Source organism: Marmota monax, unplaced genomic scaffold (assembly GCF_021218885.2).
Source record: "Marmota monax isolate L192 unplaced genomic scaffold, Marmota_monax_Labrador192_F-V1.1 WCK01_AAM20220418_F8-fsc00181, whole genome shotgun sequence".
Lineage (NCBI taxonomy): Eukaryota > Metazoa > Chordata > Mammalia > Rodentia > Sciuridae > Marmota > Marmota monax.
This window is the reverse complement of record NW_026694276.1, coordinates 1,080,875-1,100,135: the sequence shown is the minus strand read 5'-3', so window position 1 is coordinate 1,100,135 and position 19,261 is coordinate 1,080,875. Positions and strand designations below refer to the sequence as shown.

General features: G+C 48.0%; 1 protein-coding gene across 1 annotated transcript in view; it reads left to right on the top strand.

Annotated features, from left to right (window-relative positions):
- The first annotated feature begins 9,358 nt into the window (after positions 1-9,358).
- Positions 9,359-19,261, top strand: part of Slc6a17 (solute carrier family 6 member 17) — a 47,771-nt gene continuing 37,868 nt past the window's right edge. Inside the window, exon 1 of the mRNA XM_046467262.2 lies at positions 9,359-9,732. The gene's annotated coding sequence lies outside the window, so the exon portion shown is untranslated. The remainder of the gene's footprint in view (positions 9,733-19,261) is intronic.

Sequence of the window (19,261 nt, the reverse complement as noted above, 5' to 3'; positions counted from 1 at the left end):
TAAGAACCACAGCTGTGAAATATTTTTCAAGTGGATCTTTTAGCCTTTACGGAGAGTGAATGCATTATATTTTAAAACTCCCAGGATAATAACTATTTAATTATTCAATGAGTTAAGGAACATAAATCATGTGGATGAGAGCCTGGCACTTTCCATGAGTTGCCACTAATAGCAACTCTAGCCATGAGTTTATACAATTTATCTCACATAATCCTTACAACAACTCTGTGAAGCTAGAGAGCAGATATTTTTTTTTCTGTTTCCCAGATGAAGAGTCTGAAGGTCAGAGATACTAAGCAATTTGTCAGAGGCAGCCCTGTCAAGGTTGTGCTTGGCTGGGAACCCGCACTCACCTGACTATGTATGTGGTGGCGTGATCTAGGGAAGGGAATGCAGGAGAATGCTTCATACAGTGAAGGGTCCTCAGCATCACTGTTCCAAAGGTTGTCTCTGATTTTGATTCTGGGTGTTTAATTGGGGGCCCTCCTGCCTGGCTCCAGGAATCAGCTTCTCAGGAGCAACATTCTCAGCCACTAAGTCCCAACAGGCAAAGGAATTGGGGCTACCTTTCAAGTTTGGGCAACGGGGCCTGACCTGCATTTGTGCAGTACCTCTTGGTCCTGTGAAGAGCCATCTATTCATCTCCTTCATCACTGGGCACAATGGTCTCTTGTTGCCAGGGGAGATGAGGAACAAAGCCATTCAGAGGCTCCTGTGAGTCACGATGGGATAGAGGGAGGTGAGAGGATGGGGGCAGGAAATCATTTAGAGGCCCCCCTCTGGTCCTACAGGGCCTTTCATCCCTGGTGGCGTCCTCTCCCCCCTTCCTCAATTCTTCCCCATTTCTATCTCCTACCCTACCTACCTGCTCACCACTGGGGTTCAGGAATTTTCTCAGGCTCTGAAATGAAACTTCCCCTTTATGCTCTGAAGAGTCAAGGTCAGGGACGAAGGACTTTCTAGAACTTGCTATGAGGTGGAACCTAGGAATAGAAATTCATGTCAGAAACCTCCAAAATTGGCTGGGTGCTGTGGCGCATGCTTGTAATCCCAGCGGCTTGGGAGGCTAAGGCAGGAGGATCAGGAATTCAAAGCCAGCCTGAGCAATGACGAGGTGCTAAGCAACTCAGTGAGACCCTATCCAAAATTGTGAGCCAAAAAAATGTCGTCTTTCTTTTTTTCTTTCTTTCTTTTTTTGGGGGGGGTGGTGGGGGGGGGTACTGGGAATTGTACTAGGAGCACTTGATCACTGAACCACATCCCCAGCCCTATTTTGTATTTTATTTCGAGACAGGGTCTCACTGAGTTGCTTAGTGCCTCTCCATTGCTGAGGCTGGCTTTGAACTCGAGATCCTCCTGCCTCAGTCTCCTGAGCTGCTGGGATTACAGGCATGCGCCACTATGCCTGGTGAAATTTTGCCTCTTTAAATCGATCATCTCAGGTATTTGTTATAATGATGGAAAGTGGACTAACACAATTTTAATAGCCATTTCACGTCATTGCTTCATTTATTAGCTTGAAATAAATAAAAACTCTAGGTATTTATTTCTCATGTCAACAGTAATGGAACTGAGAAATATACATGGAGAACGAGAGAGAAAGAATACCAATTCTAGATCTCTCTCCTCCTCCTCCTTCTTCTTTGTACTGTGGGTTGAACCCAGGGGCACTTAACCTCTGAGCCACATCCCCAGCCCTCTTTTTATTTTTTATTTTAAGACAGAGTCTCACTATTTTGTTGAGGAGGGCCTCAAAGTTGCAATCCTCCTGCCTCAGCCTCCTGAGTAGCTGGGATAATAGGAATGTACCACCACACCTGGCTTTACGTCCTTCTTCTAAGCAAGGCAGTAGTAGAGCAAAAACTGTACTGAGCACAGACTCCCAGGTGCTCACAAAGTCCCCTTTTTCATCTCTGAGGAGGCGTTTGCCTTCTCTTCTCTCTGGAAGAAGTTCAGATTGTCTTCTCATCTTGAGGGCTGCTTTTGAGCTTGACAGCTGTCTAACTCCTTAACAGCATCCAATTTGTCTTTGACTGTTCCTACAAACCCCTCCTCTGAAGGCTTAACACAGTGTCTGTCAGAGAGTAGATTTCCCCAAACATGACTTTTAGTTGGGGTTAAAACCCAGACAACTGTGTGCCAACATGAGCAGATGATCCGGGCAAGGAGGGGCAGCTGCCACTCTGTTCTACTTCTGCTGAGGGAAGTCCCCTTCCCCTCTCAGGTTTGGACAGGTGACCTTCTGGACAACCTGTTTCCTTCCTACTCCAAGTTCTGTTTCATCTACACAGGACCCCAGGACCTCTTTAGCCCCTGCCGAAATATCCTCCTTCTAAGCTTCTAGGCGAGTTCCTACCTAGCTCATCTTCCTCATTATCACAGCAGCAGAGTTGACGTGCATTGAGGACCCTGTGTGCTGGCCGCTGCTATATGTGTACGACATAGGAAAATCTCATTTATTGCTCAACACCCCATGAGGGGACATTTCACAAACAAAGGCATTTGGAAATAATGTCCTTAGAATAATGGGGTAAGACTATGACCCCTGGTACCTTGACTCCAGGGGCCAAGATTGTATTTATTTATTTAGGGACAGTTTCCCGCTATGTTCAAGGCTGGCCTTGAACTCCCGGGCTCAAGAGATCCTCCCACCTCTGCTTCCCGAGTAGCTAGGACTACAGGTGCATGTGTGCCCCCATGCCCAGCTCTGGGATCAAGCTCTTAAGCACACACTCGCTCCCAATGCTGCTCCCCACACCTGTGCCTCTGGGAGCTGAGAGCTCATGGCGGCTTGTTCTCCATCCCAGGATGGCAAACACTTTTCATGTCTTTTGCTGACTCTAAATGACTGGTGAGAGGAGGGGCTCAAGGGAAAAGCACACCTCAGGTTATTAGGAAGAGTGGCTATCAGCCAGGATGGGGAATTAAGGAAACAGAGGTGCTGGATGTGGGCTAGTCCCACAGAACACGGAGCTCATGCCCCGGTTTCCATTGACCAGTTACGTTGGCATTTGCTTCTTCCTTCAGCTAATATGACACATACCCACAGGGACACTGGCTTTATCTTCCAAGGCCACAACAGGATGACCATCTCTCAAGACACCACCGAAGCCTGGCATTCATTCTACAGGCACATTTATTACACAGTCACAGTGGTGGATGGGGACTTTATTATCTGCCATGTCGGAGACTATGAACACTAATTGGGAAAGGTTTGCTCATCTTCTTTGTTGATCACACACCATTAATCTAGGAGGGTGGGGTCCCTATAATGGCTGTGGGAAGAGGCCCAGTTTTCTGTCTCTAAGTCAGAAGTGAAGGAATTTTCAAAGATGTGAGAGGGATGGTGAGCAATCTCTGGCCATCTAGCTACTTCCGTCCTTAAAAAATTGCATGGATCTTCTGGTAATTTATTGCTGCAGAGAAAATCACCCTCAAATTAAATGGCTTAAAACAACCATCATTTTTCTCTCTCTCATGGTTTCAACAGGTCAGGCATTTGGGGATGGCTCTGCTGGACAGTGTCTCTGCCCTGTGCAGCGCTGACTGCAGGGTGACTCTCACCTGGCTGGCAGGTTGGGGCTGGTTGGAGGTCAGAGGCTCAGTCAGGGCTATGAACTGGGCACTGGGGGCCTCAGTTTTTCTCTACAAAAGCCTCTCCATGGGTTGCATGGGCTTCCTCACAGAATGGTAGTTAGGGGTCTTAGAACAAGATCCTGGGGACAGAGATAATGAAATCTACGATATGGCCTGTGTCCAGAAACAGGCATGATATTGTTTTTCTTTGATTCTTCAGATTCAAAAGGAGGGATCTAGATTTCACTACTTGAAAAAAAAAACATTGCCAAAGAATGTTGAGGCCATGTTTGGGAATATCTCCACTGGGGAAACTAATAATTGTGCCACTAAGAACAAAGGAGAGGTCGTTTCTTAGTATCAGTATGTTTAAGATACTCAGAAACACAAACACAGCTTAGGCAAATTGCGGATGGTTTGTTTCCCTTTGTCCTGAGGAAAAGTCATGGCTAACACTTCCTTCTAGATTTTATTCCTTATGTATTCGTGGGTTCTATTATGTAGAGAGAGAAATACATTAGAAGCATCACTTTAGTGTATTTAGTGAAAGGGGGAAAGCTTCAGAGGAGAAGAGAATGATCATGTCTTTCCTTTCAAGCAGGACCAGTATAGAGAAGACTGGATCAGGTCATTGTGTTGGGCCTGCCATAATTGACACGGCTTCCCAATACATAAGCTTCAACTGGGCACCTAATAAACTCAAGTCACTGTGCTGGGAGTGTAAGACACACAGATATAAATCAGAAAATGTCCCCTGCACTATAATCAGTCAAACTCGAGAGACAAACTAGACATATGAGGGGGCCCTACATTATAAGGCTCTAAATGTCAAGACTGAGAGCAAAGACTTTAAATCCAGGATGGAGCCCACTGCATGACTTGGACAGATTAGTTAACCACCCTAAGCCTTAGTTTCCTTATGAGTACTATGGGGATGCTAATAAGTACAAGCCTCATATAATATTGTATAATTTTAATCTATTTCTATATGCCCCATAAAAGGAAGAATCAGTTTTCTAGATGCTCAGGGGAGAGATGGTCATCAAGAGCTGGTGTTCAGAAGGACTTTGTGGAGGAAGCCTTATTTCCTGTTTCCGTGTTATCTTAGGGCCTTCAGTACAGCTTCATGCCCACTGCCTCGTGAATGCCACCTTCAGGAACACCTTCCAGGACTCATCCTCTTGGATATCACTGCAGATTTTGACACCACAAACTGGCTTTTCCTCCTTGAATTTCTCTCTTCTGTGATGTACATTGTCCTCTCCCTTCTTGACTCCTCTCTGTCTTCTTTCCTGACCCTTCTCACTCCTCCTGCCACTTAAAGTAGACACTTCCCATCAATGCCCCCCTGACTGCTTTCTGCACACTCTCTCTGGATGGTCTCACCTTTCCCTACTCTCTTTATGGTTATGACTTCCAAGTGTGCATCTCCAACCCTCTTTCCTGGGCTTCATATCTATATTTCTAACCAACTTTTATCTATTCTTTCAGTAAGTGTTATGGTTTGGATATGAGGAGTCCCCCAAAAGCTCACACGTGAGACAATGCAAGAAGGTTCAGAGGAGAAATGACTGGGTTGTGAGAGTCTTAACCCAATCAGTGAATTAATCACCTGATGGGGATTAACTGAGTGGTAACTGAAGTGATAGAGTGTGACTGAGGGAGGTGGAAATTGGGGTGTGCCTTTGGGATATATATTTGTATCTGGCAAGTGGAGAACTCTGTGTTTCCTGATCACTGGGCTGTAAGCTGCTTCCCTCTGCCACCCTCTCCCACCATGATGTTCACCCTCACTTCAAGCCCTGAGGAATGGAGCTGGCCTTCTATGGACTAAGACCTCTAAAAGGGTGAGCCCTCAAATGGACTTTTAAAGTTGTTCTGGTCAGATCCTTTAGTCACAGCGGTGAAAAGGCTGACTAAACAGTATTTATGAGGGTCCACCATGTGTTTAAGAAAGACATGGTCTCTGCCCTTGTGGGTCTTCCATTTCAACCAATGGAACCATCACTAAGCAGCCAGTCACACTATTAAGCATGTAATTATACTGTGACAAGGGATACAAAGGGGAATAAACGTCCACCTGCCCTACTCCTCCTCCACAGTCAGGAGAGGCACAGAGGATTAGGGTTCCAGGCGAACCCTGTTAGGTGAGTGGACATGAAGAGAGGGAAGAGGAGGGGACTTAACAGATTCCTGGCAGGGAGGACATATGGGCTGAAGCCTGAGCCAGGAAGGCGTGGGAGAGTGGGAAAAACTGAGAGAAGGTTGATGGAGTCAGTGGGCTGCAGGAAAGTCATGGGGGAAAAGAGTGACAAATGTGGCTGAAGACAAAAGCAAGGGCCGTGAGGCACATGTTAAAGATGTGGGTCAGACTCTGCAAGCTTGAGCAAGGTGCAATGACCACATTTCTTCTGAGAGGGCAGTCCTGCTGCTGTGTGGAGAAAAGGAGTTGAGACTGGAACTGGAGTTAGAAGGTGATTGAGATCCTAGAGTGAAGATAAAGAGTTTGGACTAGGGTTGTGGCAGCAGAATTAACTAGAAGTAGCTGGGATCTGGAGGTTAGTAGGTCAAACCTACATGATTTGGTACTAGATTTCAGGAAGGGGTGAGGAAGAGGGAGGGGGTCTCCAGACAATGACTATGACATTTCTGGCTGGTTCACTGATTCACAGAGCAAGGGAGCACTGGAAGGGGAATAAGAAGCAAAATGTTGACCATCTTGCGGGACAGATCTCTGAATGTGGAGCTGATTTTTCAAATGCGGGTTGGAGGTAATTCTGATAGCCAAGTGGAAAGGTGGAGCAGGAGGTTGAGTATATGGAGCTCAGAAGACTGGAAGTAGAGATACAAATGTGGGAGTCACCCCTACAGGAGTTGGCTTAGAAGAATACAGCATGAGAAAGGGACAGGGCTGGGAGAAGTCCAGTCTGTAAGGATCATCAAGAGGACTGTGAGGAGTAGCTGAAAGGCAGGAGGAAAACTGGAAGGCAAAGAGGCTGCTAGAAAGGGACCGGGAGAGAGTGTTGGAAGGAGAGGATGCCTGAGACAAATATCATGAGCCATCAGTAAGATGAGGACTGGAAAATGCCCGATGGATTCAGTGACACAGAGGAGGTCATCAGTGACCTTAGTGAGTGCCATCCTGGCAGAAGAGTGGGGTAAGGAATGAGGGGAGGGTGTGGAGATGGAGGAGAGGATGTAGAAAAAAATGAGAAGGTGGGGGATGAGAGCCTAATAATATTTAAAGGAAGATAGTTGAACATGCTGAAAATCTCCTGAGAAGGATCCAGTGGAAAGGAATCTTCCTTTATCAGGAGGAAGGAGGAGAGAGCAGGTGTTAGCACTGATGCAGGTAGGGGAAGGCTTCATTGTCTAACAAACTCGGGGAGCTCTGATGGAGGTGAGGCAGTTCCTGACAGAGTAGGGGCTGGAGGAAGAGCAAGGGAGGAAGTCGAGGAGGCTGGAGTGGGGAAGTAAGTTGACCAGAGGTTCACAGGGGGGTCATTGGGAAGTATGAGAAGCCCACTCGAGTTTGGTGACCACAGGACAGAAGGAGACAGATCCAGTGTGTTTTTCTCCAGAGAACTTTGCATAGAGAAAGCAGGTTCAAGAGAAATTGAGTTCAAGGGCAGATGAGATCACAAGGGCAGAGATGCAAAGGCAATCTTCTGCTTATCACCTTGGTATCCCACAGACATGTTGTCTCAGCGTATCCCAAATCCATGGTCTTCTACTTCCTTTTCCCAACCTGCTACCCTTTCTAGATTCCCTGTCTTGGTTAATGGCAATACAATTATCTAATAATATTACTAAAGATAGTCATTTATTAAGCATTTTTATAGCAGATGTGATACCAGATATTTTAAAATGATCATCTTTCTGATCATCATAACAACCTTATGGAATATGTATTATTCAGATACAGATGTGGATGCTGAGCCTTAGAGAACTTGCTCCAGATCTCTAGGGAATGGCAGTCAGGATGAAAACTCAGGTCTGTCATACTCCAAAGTCCTGCCCCTTTCCCAATGCCACACCACCTTCAAATTCCCTTGCCTGGAAGGAACTGATCTCTGATGCTTTCTTCCCTCTTGCCTCCCACACCACCAGAGCTGTCACACTGTATTTGTTCACCTCTGTCATATCTCCTGCATCATTTGTTACTTCCTGCCATGTGTCTCCACCCTGCTCTGCTTCCCTGGCTGGGTTCACCAGAATGTAAATCTCATAAGGGAAGGGATCACGATCTCTTTTCTACTGTATCTTCTGGGCATAGAACAGCTAAGTAAAACACTCAGTGAAACTCTGTTGAATGAAAGAATAATTGTCTATTGGGAAATAATTCACAACAGGAATCCTACACTTCCACAAGTCTGTGGGCAGAGGCACTGATAGTTTTTTGTCCCAGACTATGATTTAGAGATTGTTTGCATAGCAAACTACTTTGGAAGATAGAGATAGTGTCTCCCTCTAGTGGAGGGCAATTGTTTGCTCTTCAATATAATAAAGATACTGTCTGGGGCAAATGATGGATGGGTTTGCTTGCAACCCATTACAAAAGATTGGAATTTCCTAAGTTCTAGATTCTTCAGTGTGTTTAGTATTACCCAAATCTAGCCCCATATCTCTTCTATAGGACTTGGAGATTAAGAGAAACTGATTTGAATGTGAGCCTCATGCTAACAGCTGTGCTATGAGTAATAAAAAATCCTTTGTCTCTGGTCTTGGAGTCTCAAGTCTTTTGCCGGCATCCCTGAAAACTGTGGCAGGCTAACTTGTTAGATTGCAAGAGTAGAATTTCAGACCCTTCCAAGTTTGGACAATGGCCCTCATTGCCTTTCACTACAACAACTGAGACTTCACCTCTCAACCTGCCCAAACACTTGCCTCTGATGTCACCGTTCCTCTTAGTGTCCCTTAGAGCAGAGATAATTCATTCCACGCTTTAGTGCTGGTAGGATGTCTCCTGTCTCCCTAACTTCACCTCTAATCACCCCAGTCCTGCTCCAGCTCAGGCAACCCCGCCCCTCAGCACATCTTCTCTGCTTTTGCATTTATACCCTTGGTGTGCTGTTCCCTCCACAAGAGCTGACCTTTCTCTATTCTGACTATACATCATTTGAAGGTAGCATCTTCCAACGCCTGCTCAGAGCCCAGCCAGAATGTCCTTCTCCTGCCCTGTCTCCCTCCCCATCCCCACATTTACTCATCTGGTAGGGCTCTTCAGCCCTTCTTCTGGTTTGTGTGGTTACTACCTGGGTAGAGCTTCCTTTCCCTCTACTTAGATCCTCAGTTTCTGTAGTCCCTGCTATACAGTAGGAGCTCAACAGATGAGCGTTGTGTTGAAAGAGTGCAAGGAACGGCCTTGCACGGTGGTTTCACGGAAGGTCATTGGAGGGGAAAAGGCATTCTAAGCGAAGGGAACACGTACCATCTAAGAAGCAACAATCACTTTGGGTGGGATTGAGTTTATGAAGGAAGATCCAAAAAGGCGAGTCTGAAAAGAAAGTGAGGCCCGGGGTTCTGGAGGACTTGGATCATTTTGAAGCCCTGGTGAGAGCACCAGGGTCTGGGTCCCCCAACCAGGGGCTTCACGAGGCTGCGGCTCCGCAACCCCCTTTCCCGCTCTCCGCCTACCCGCTCCGCCTGCGTCGGCCATCAGAGCCTCGCTCGCGGCCCGAGAGCCTCGCATTGACGCGGGCCCGCGCGTGAGTCAAGCCTGCGTCACGGCGCCCCGCCGCCAGGGTGGCCTTTCGGAAAGCGAGGGAACAGTGCACGCTGCGCTCCGCCCAGCTCCGTTCCGCTCCGCAGAGCCGGCGCGGCCAGGGCGCGGGGAGGGCGGCACTCAATCCCGGCCTTCGCAGCCCCTCGCGCCCCCTCCGCCGGGGGACCCGGGTCCCCAGGCCGCTCCTCACATCCCCGAGCGCGCGGAGGGCGGGAGAGGGATCGGTACTGGCTGCGAAGGAGGGAGCCAGGAGCTAGCGGAGTCGCGTGCGCCGGCGCGCCGCCCTGGGGCCCCTCCAGCCCCGGACCCGGCCTGTCGCCATCAGACTTGGGCGGCCCGTGGGAGAGACTTTGCACCCTTGATCGGTCAGGGACCGCAGCTACTCGGCCGGAGTGCAGGGCCGAGTCAGTGCGACGGCCCACGCGGGACAGGTGAGTCGCCGGCCGCGCCCCGCCTGGCTCCATCCGACCAGGCGCCGCAACTTTGCCTCTCCTGGCCCCGCCTCGGGCAGGAAGGCCTACGGACGGAGGTGCGAGGCGGCTGTACCCCGGTGTCCGCCAGACCCTGTGCTGGCGCCGGGCTCCTCCCGCTGCTTCAGCCGTGGTTGCCTGGCGACGGAGCCCCCGGCCCCCGATAGTCCGGCGCATCAAGGGTGCCCAGCAGCGCACGTAGGGGTTGGACATTGGGCTTCAGCTTCTGGGGCTCAGAAGGGCCCCAGAACTCCGGAGGTAATTTGGCAGAGCTGCAGAGGCAAGCGCCCGCTGAGGACCAGGGAGGAGGCCAGCCTGGCGGGTCCCGCCGCCTAGAGCTGCGCGCCCAGGGCGCAATTCCGCCGGAAGGCTCCTGCACTCCTGGGGACCCCGGCCCCAGCCACTGGGCCTCGGGCCCGTGACCTTGACAGTAACATTGGCAAGAGAAGCAGAGCGCTCACGCCCGATGTGAATATTTAATTCCCAGTCCTCGGGCAGGTCCTCACCATTCGGAACTAGAGCGGAGCCCTTCCTCCCTCTAGCAAAGCGCATCTTGGAGCAGAAAGGCAGAAATAGGGGACATACACCGGGTGCCGGCTGATCTGGAGGGGGCGCCTTACTCGGAGAATGGCTCTGTCATATTTATACCTGTGCGCGGTGCTCACAGGATGTTTGCGATAGTCCGGGGAGGGCCGCTCCCCCAGGGGCGAGGCCGCCTTGGAAGGAAGCCGGATGTTTCCTTTTAAAGCCCAAACAACCTTGTCAGGGCTCCAAGTTCAGAAGTCCTGAAGCCACTCACCCTGTCGCTGACAAGTGTGTACTTCTTTTTGAATTTGCTCCTATTCATCTTTCTTATTTTTGAAAAATATATTAATAGGCCTTTTGTTTTAGGAAATTTCTAATCAAAGCTACATTTGGGGCAGTTCAGCTGTGATCAAGAGGCAGGTGGGGTTGAGTTGGGGAGATGCAGGAATGGGGTAGAGTTGGAAGATTCTTTTCAAGGCACTGCCCTTCTTAACAGGAACTTCCAGGAACTGAGAAAATCTTGTAGTGGCTCAAAAAAAAAAAAAAAATTCAATCAAGACTTTAGTGTCTGTTAGGCTTTGCTGGGTGTGCCGATCACTGTCTGGAGAAAAAGGAGATGAACAGTGGGGCCTCTTATGCCTCACACTGAGCTTACATTATCTCATGGCAGCGTATGGTGGGTCTATCTCCTGGGCTGGAAGGGCTTTGCGGTCACACCTGGTTGTCCTTGGCCATGGCCCATCCATGGGGCCATCAGAGGCTCTATCTCCTCTGCCGGGCTTTTTCTCTCATGGAACAGCTGTGGCTAAGTAGGTGGTTGAGTTTCAGCAAATCCCTGCAGCTCAGCCTGGAGGTGACTCAATGCAGGAGGCAAATCGTGCCTACCAGCTCTGATTGGAGGGAGTTTGTTTGGTCTGAGTCATACAGAGTCGTGTGTCAGCTGCTGTGAGTTCAATGAAGTTCTTTAACAGGACTCATGAGCAGGAATGGCCTGAGCCCCAAGTGTTTTGGAGCCACTGGCTAAAGATAGGCAAGTCCTCAATTGAGTAGAGCTCAGGCTGCCTGGCTGCTAGGCAAGAACCCCAGAACTCCCACCCATGGGAGAGGGTGAACAGGACCAGGTGGGGAAGTGATTTTGAGGGGAAATCTAGGGGGAGGCCTTGTTGTGGTGGTCACAGCTGGGCCCAGTGCTCTGCCATGTGCTAGCAGAGTGACCTTGGGCAAGTCACTTTACTTCCGAAGCCTCTATTTCCTCACTTGTAAAGCGGGGTGCCTATGGTAGCTTTTCTTTTTCTTTGGTGGTGCTGGGAATTGAACCCAGGGCTTTGTGCATGCAAGGCAGGCACTCTACCAACTGAGCTATATCCCCAGCCCACTATGATACCTTTTCTGCAGGCTTATTTTGAGCCCCGTGCTGGACAGATAGTGGATGCTGTTAGATGTTAGTTCTCCGCTCCTTACCTTATGGATCTTAATCATAGGAGACTCTTTCTATCTCTGCCCTTGAGTGCAAAATAGGGGTATATGGAAGGCTGAGTAAGTGTTGGAGTGTGGAAGTACAGCTGTATTGAATCTTCTGGGTGCCTATGACCACATGCAATTGCTCCAAGGTGAGACTCCAGGACACACTTTGCCTCCTTGGGATTGCTCAAGACTGTGGCCTGGTCCCAAGCTGTGGCACTTGCTGGGTGGACTTCAGGGGCCCCACCTTCTTGAGCAAGTCTTGCCATCCCTCTTCCAACTTGCCCTATCCATAAAAGAGTTGGCAGGTGCAAGAGAAGTGTTAAGGAGAGGCGAGGCTGGCCTTTCCTGGAAAGGAGAGGGAAGACTGGGTCTCCTACTTTCCTGAAGGACCCTGGGCCCCTTGCTTCTTCCCTCTGTAATGCGTGTAGACTTGGGGCTGAGCTAAGGTGTGTGCACCTCAAAACTGAAGGTTGTTAGAGGACCCTTACTCAGTACAGCAAGAACGAGGCCATGCTGACCCAGGGGACTCCAGTCTGAGACTGGAAGTGTGTGTGTGTGTGTGTGTGTGTGTGTGTGTGTTGCATTCACCATGCACCCTGGAGCCAATGCCCTCCTCATTGAACCTGGGAGCATATTCCAAGGCCGATGAAGACAGAGATGAGAAGATTCTGGAGCTGCGGCGTCTTTCTGCCTGGGCATCCTCTCTCTCCTTATATTCTTCCTGTCCAGCTTTGCTGCAGCAGGACGATTCATCATTAATCCCTTTAAAACTGCTAAGATAAGCAGCAGAAGAGTTTAAAGGGAAGGTGGATTAGAGATTTTTTTTTCCCTAGACAAAGTCTGAGTTATCACTTGCTCCCAGGCTGGCCTGCAGGAAATATTCACAGCCAAACATCTGGAGCACCAGGATAGGAAAAATCCCTGACATCTTAGACCCTAGGCCAGCTTCCTTCAAATGATGTCCCAGGTTACCAGAGTTCCAGTCCCAGATTGCTAGAGTGCTTGCTGCCCAGGACGGTGTTCTGTGGCAAAATGCCCCCTTTGTATACTTTTAATAGGGGTGAGTGCAGCTCTGGATTCTCACAACTTGTGTAGCGATAATATCCCATTTTTTTTTTTTTTTTTTTTGTTTTTATTGAGGCTTCTGTGCTGGGCTAAGTGCTTTATTCACAGACTATCTTGTTTCTTGTTTAATCTTCACTACAATCCCAGGAGACTGATATTGCTATCTGCAGTTTATAGATGTGGAATGTGAGGTTCAGAGAAGTTAAGTAATTTGCTCAAGGTTGCACAGGTAGTGAGCAGCAACCTGAAACTGGTATTCAGATCTGTTAGATTTTTAAACTTAATGCTCTTAACGACTGTGTGATGTTTTCTTAATAAGCGCTTTATAAGTGTTTGCTGACAGTCGAAGCATTTACCCAACCAAATGAGGCTGTCTGAACCTGTGGGTTCTGTTCTTCATGCTAGTGTCCTGAAAAGAGGCAAACAGCCTCTACAATGGGAAACTGGTAAAAAAAAAAAAAAGAACAAATCCAAATTTCCAAGGATTGAGGAATATGATGTTTGGTTCCAGGTGGTCTGGAATCCACAAAGAAATCCCCAGCTCCATCTTGGCACTTTCTGTCCTGTCTCTGTCTTTCTCTTTCTGACTTCATTCCTTGGACTTCATGTCCGAGTCAGGGGTTGGTTCCTGGAGCAGGGGGAGAAGAGTCAGAGCTGGTTGAATGCTGCCCTGAGAATTTCCTGCATCTGCAGAATCAAGGACGCCAGTGGCTGACGGGAGCTCCGTGGGTCAGGTTTCTGTGCCAGACAGTGTGCCAGGGATTCTCAGCAGTGTCGGATGAGGCCCCAGGCCCACAGCAAAACTGCTAGGACTCCAGGGTGATTGACAGCAGCTGTTGGTAAGGGCTGCCGAGAGGGATGCTCCTTGCTTCCTGGCCTTGTCCCATGGAGACCCCACTCTCTTTACCCCTAGGCCTCTGCCACTTGTGTTCTTGGCTGTTCTGGGAAACCTGGAATCTGATTCTTCCTGCCTGTCTGTCTCTTCTCTCTCTGAGAAATCGCCATCTCTGGAGGCGCAGGCCCAGCCTGTCCTAGCCCGTCTGCCATCTCCAAGCCACTGGAGATCTCTGTGGAGAAGTTCCTGTAAGGGAGGGTGGATAACTGGAATGTAAGCATTAGTGCTCCCCCACCCCCCAGTGGACAAAGAGGACTTCCCAGAAGCCCTTGCTTCAGAGGCAGCCATTTTGTGGAGGTGTGATCCTTTGATAATTCTTTTTTTCTTCTTCTTCTTCCCATGAGCAACTTTTTAAAAATTAAAATGTTCACCTGTGGGTATATCTAGCTACTTCAAAATATATAATTAGATATTCACTATGTACAGAAAACTCATTTGTGAAAACATAAGCTCAGCCAGGCATGATGGCACATGCCTGTAATCCCAGCGGCTCAGGGAGGCTGAGGCAGGAGGATCGTGAGTTCAAGGCCAGCTTCAGCAACTTAGCAAGGCCCTAAGCAACTTATCGAGACCCTGTTTCAAAATGGAAAATAAAGAGCTGGGAATGTGGCTCAGTAGTTGAACCCCCACTGATTTAAAAAAAAAAAAAAAAACATAAACAAAGAAAACACACTTAGATGCAATGTGAATTATTGTACTGAATTATTCTCACGTTCAGAACCAGGAATGTTTTGTTAGAAAATAATTCTGGATTAGGTGAGTCTTAGGTCACCAGAGTCCCCAACTAGTTTTTTGTCCTATGGCTTTTGTGGAGTGGAAGAAAGGCCCACCTAGGGCCAGAGGAGCAAATGCTCATCTCTCAGGCCCTGGGGTCACCTCCTCAGCTGCACTTGTCCCACAGAGCCACCATGCTGCCATCTAGAGACCACCCAGCAGCTCATCTAAAGGTAATGAATTACCTCTTACTCTACTCCATCATTTCTAATTACTGATTTAATTAGAAGTTCTCCTGGGTTCTGTGCACCATGAATTTAACCACTTATTCTTTTGTTTGCAAATAAAGTTCATTGGTCCACACCCCCAAAATCCTACCAGTTACATTTTCTCTTTATTTTTAAGACTCCTGAACCCTTATGGTTTTAAGGGTTTGAGCTATGCACAGAGCAGGAGCACTGTTTACCAAAGCTACCTTTTAAGAAGGATGAGAACATCACCTGGTGGGGTATTCCAGCAGGTGCCACCAGGTGAGTATTCAATGAGAACATGGACCTTCTCTTCCCAAGATCTAAGGGAAAGAGAGCAGATGTTCCTGTCTTGAGCAACCTGGACTGATTCCCAGAGTGTCCAGCAGGCGCTGTCCACGGTCCTGCCACACCACTGGGGCCATTAGCTAGTAATTTAGGGACTCTATTTGACTAATTCAGAGAGAATTATTTTCTTAGTTTTGGAAAAGGGCCTCACTAAGTGAGGAAACTTCTGACTTCAGGAATAAATGGTGGTAGATGGGCTTGTTCTACTGTTGACTTGTTGAGAGAGATTTGGGTGTATCATTCTGCAAGGTAGCAAGCTACATCACAGACATTCCCAACCAGTTCCGTAAAGGGGAAGCATGTGGCCCAGAAATCACAATGCCTGCATCTCTTGGGGTAGCCTGGGTTGGCCTAGGGTGGTGGAGCCTCCTAAGTATGGCACATTGACCCCTGCTTGCCACATCATTATTTTCTTTGTGTATCATAACATGCAAAAGATTGGAAAGCACTCGTATATCAGAAAGAATATGGGCTACAGTGTGGTAGGTCACAGTTTGAATCCTCACTTTTCCACTCATGGCTGGGTCATCCTGTGCATTAATAGTTTCTATTAGCCTAAGCTTTTTCATTCCTAATACAAGAATTCCGTACTGTCTCCAGTTGTTGAGAGGCTAAATAAGGTCTGTAAGCATAGTAGTTCTTCATTGTGATTGTTCCCAACAGGACTGCTTTCCTGCCCAGCATTCCACAAAGCTGCACTGAAGGCTGGTGAGGAAAGAGACACAAACCCTCTCATTCTCAGGAAGGAGACATCATGTGGGGACTGTAATTAAGGGTTTCTGATCACTATTCCTTCAAGTGCTCTTCAGTTGGCTGTTGGGTATCTCGGGTAATTGGACACCCTTGTTCCTTCTGTCTCTCTCTTGGACAAAAGAAAGAAGAGACTTTAAGAAAATGCAGATCAGAGGACTGGGCAGATGCTATGAGGACCCATTTGGTACCCCCTTGAGCCCCCCACGTGGCCTATAATGGTGGACCCCATGGATCAGGAAAGAAGGGAGTGAGGCCCACACTCATTGCTCCTGAACTTCATTTTTCACATCTAATTTTACATTTTTTCTTTTTTTCAAATCAGTGTACTCTCATGGGTCTCCCTCCCTGCCAGGGACTGGATATGCCCTTTGACCCCTAGGGCTGGGTTTTCCTTTCTCTTTAAAACCTAAACCTCACCTAGCAGCCTGACCCAGGCGACCACTGTCTCTGACCTGTCCTCAGTTTCCTCACTTTTGTCCTACACGCAGCCAGCAATCCCTTTTAAAAGAGTTGGGCCTTAAACACTAAAAAATACAATATGTTATTTGGAGCACATAACATGTCTGCTGAAAATCTCCATGAGCTTCCCTTTAGTCCCCAAAGGAAACCCGAACTGCTTTCCACGGCCTGAGTCCTGCCTGCTGGGGACACCTGCTGTCTTCCTGTCTCAGTGCCTCCTGTCTTCCCTGGCTCAGGGTGCTCTAGGCATGTGGCCCTTCTTTCTAGGCCTTGCACTCACCAAGCATGCGCAGGCCTCTGCACTGTTTGTTGCCTCCACCCTGATTGCTGTCCTGGGTTGTCCACATGGCTCATTCTCTTACTCTCTTCCATCATGTCACCTGATCAAAGTGTGCTTCCTTTACCTCACCCCACCATGTCTCATAGCACCCCTGCCCTACTCCATCCCATCATCCTGTTATATATTCGATGCATTTGTATGCACTACAGACAGATGTCTATAAACACATTATAAATTATGTATTCGATTTTTATTTGTCCCTCTGCACTAGAATATAAATCGCCCAGGGCAGAAACAGAGTTCACTCTGTTCTCTGCTGTTCTAGAACAGGTCCTGGAACATAATATGCAGTAAATATTCGTTGAAGTAAAAGAAAAGAAGGAGGAGAGAGAAGAATGTGTAAAAATCCATATTTCAGCAGTGCCTGTCATTGATAGGAGTCTGGGCTTCTTTCTGCTTCCAGTCCAAGAAATGGGAAGTTACTTGGAGTACTGAGCACCTGTGTTCCCACCAGCTCCAGGGAGTGTGCTCCACATGGGTTCCAGGGCATTGTGGGACAAGGTGAGGTGGCAATGTGCCTTTATTCCTTCCTGGTTTGCTCTCACCTTCAGGGGGCAGCTGGTGCTGGTCTCTGGAGTGTCTGGCCTCGGTTGAGCACAACCTTTATGTTTGTCTCATTTTATACTCATGAGATAGCAGCCTTCATCCCCCATCTTTTCAGGCCCAGAAGCTGAAAGCAAAAGAAGTTGTATACCTTCCCAAAGACTCCCAGCTGGTAAATGACAGAGCAGGACTCAAATTTAGGTTTTCCTGGCCCTAAACCCTGTGATCTTCCTAGGACAGCTGTGAGATTGGAGGTCACGTTCTAGAGTCAGACTGTGTCAATGGCAAACCAGACGCCTGTAGTTTTGATCCTGTGCCTATGGACAAGTTGTCTAAGTTCAGATTCCAAGATACGTACTTTTGCACATTACCATGTCTTAGAATCAGGATATGGGAGTCTGGTACAGTGATCCAGGCTTGTAATTCCAGCTACACAGAAGATTGAGGCAGGAGTATTGGAAGTTCAAGGCCAGACTGGGCAACTTTGTGAGACCTTGTCTCAAAATAAAAAATAAAAAGGGCTAGGGGTGGAATTCAGTGGCAGTAACCCAGGGAAAATCTCCAGTACTGCAAAGAAAGAAAACAACAAGACAAAACAGGAGATGACTGTAATCGATCGCTGTTTCAAAATGGCAGTTGGTCTGTGACAGGGGTGACCTACTTGAGTGAAAAACCTTCCATTAGTTCTGGTAAGCTCAAGCAAGTGTCACAATCAAGGCTCTTGAGTTCAATGAAATAGAGGCAGTTAGAGCCACTTTTTCATTTGCAAATTGGGAGTGATAGTGGTCCTCACCTGTGACCATTACTGGCAAGATTAAAGGAGATCCTAGAAGTCAGGCTCTCTGCCCAGTGGCTGCCCCAGAGGTGGCATTCCAGCAGTGTGGCCTGTATGCTGCTGTTGTCACCGTTTTTCTTGCTACATCCCACTCTGCCTTCAGTAGATTGCTCAGCACCTGAATTCTAGTAGAAGAGCAGCCTGTGGGGGCGGGGTGTGCCGGGCTGCCCTTGCTTACCTACTGAGCACGCTTTCCCTGTGGCACAAAACGGTAAAAAGGAACCAAAAGATCTTGTTTGCACTGGCCATGCCCACGCTTTCCAGTGCCAGTTCTTCCCCCTTTGGACCATCTGCCCCTCTTCCTGCTTCTTTTTTTCTCTTAGCTAAGAAAACAAAATATCCAGGGCAAAGAGCATATTCCACAAATGCAACCTGGAGGTGAGAATGGGGCTTTGGAAGGTCCCATCAGCTCCTTGACCTGATTGGTTGTTGGAAACGGTCCTACCAGTCCCGCGCTCCATGCTAGACTGTCTTATCCAAAACTGATTTTTTTTTTTTTTTGCTATGAGAATGGTTCCTGTCTACAGAGGGGGAAAGGTGGAGTACAATACTGCCTCCTTTTAAAAAGAAGAAAAAAAAATCATTGATTGATGGCCAGGCTTTGTGGAGTACCTTAGTTTTTAAACTGTCATTTGGGTCATGCTCTTGGGATCAGACTATTACATCAAAATATGGGAAAGATTGGAAGCTGGAAAAATACCTCAGACGGTAGAAAATTGGGGGCATTCAAAATATGTCCATGTACTCATGCACTCATTTAATTCATTCTTATCGTATTTATTGAACACCTATAACAGAAAGACACCAGAATCTGGCCTTGTCAATTGTGATATGAAACGGGAGACCCAAACACAAACCTGACAAATCGGTGAAATGGAGTCAGAAAATTACCAGCCTGTTTATTTGATTTTCCCCAAAGCTTTTCTTTCCTCCTCCTTCCATCCATGTGGTAACCAGATGCAGTTGGTAAATAAGTGATGTTCCTTATTTTACAATGGAATAAGGAACAAAAAGCTGGCTTCCAAGTCCTGGGGTCCTCCCCACATGGGTTGAGAGCTGCACTTGATTAGAGTCCCCCTGACTGGGTCAAAATGCAGACTTCTAGTCAGTTTAAATGTCTCTCTGGTCAGCTCTGTTTACTTTTTACCCATGCCTCTTGGTTTCAAAGGTGAAGGCTGCCGTTAGGATATCAACACGTGAAGCAGGTTGTTCTCAGGATGGGGAGTCAGGGATCCAGAACATCTGTTAAGTACCCTATTCTGCCCCCAGAAAATTGGTAGGATAACCTGCGCATGCCAGGC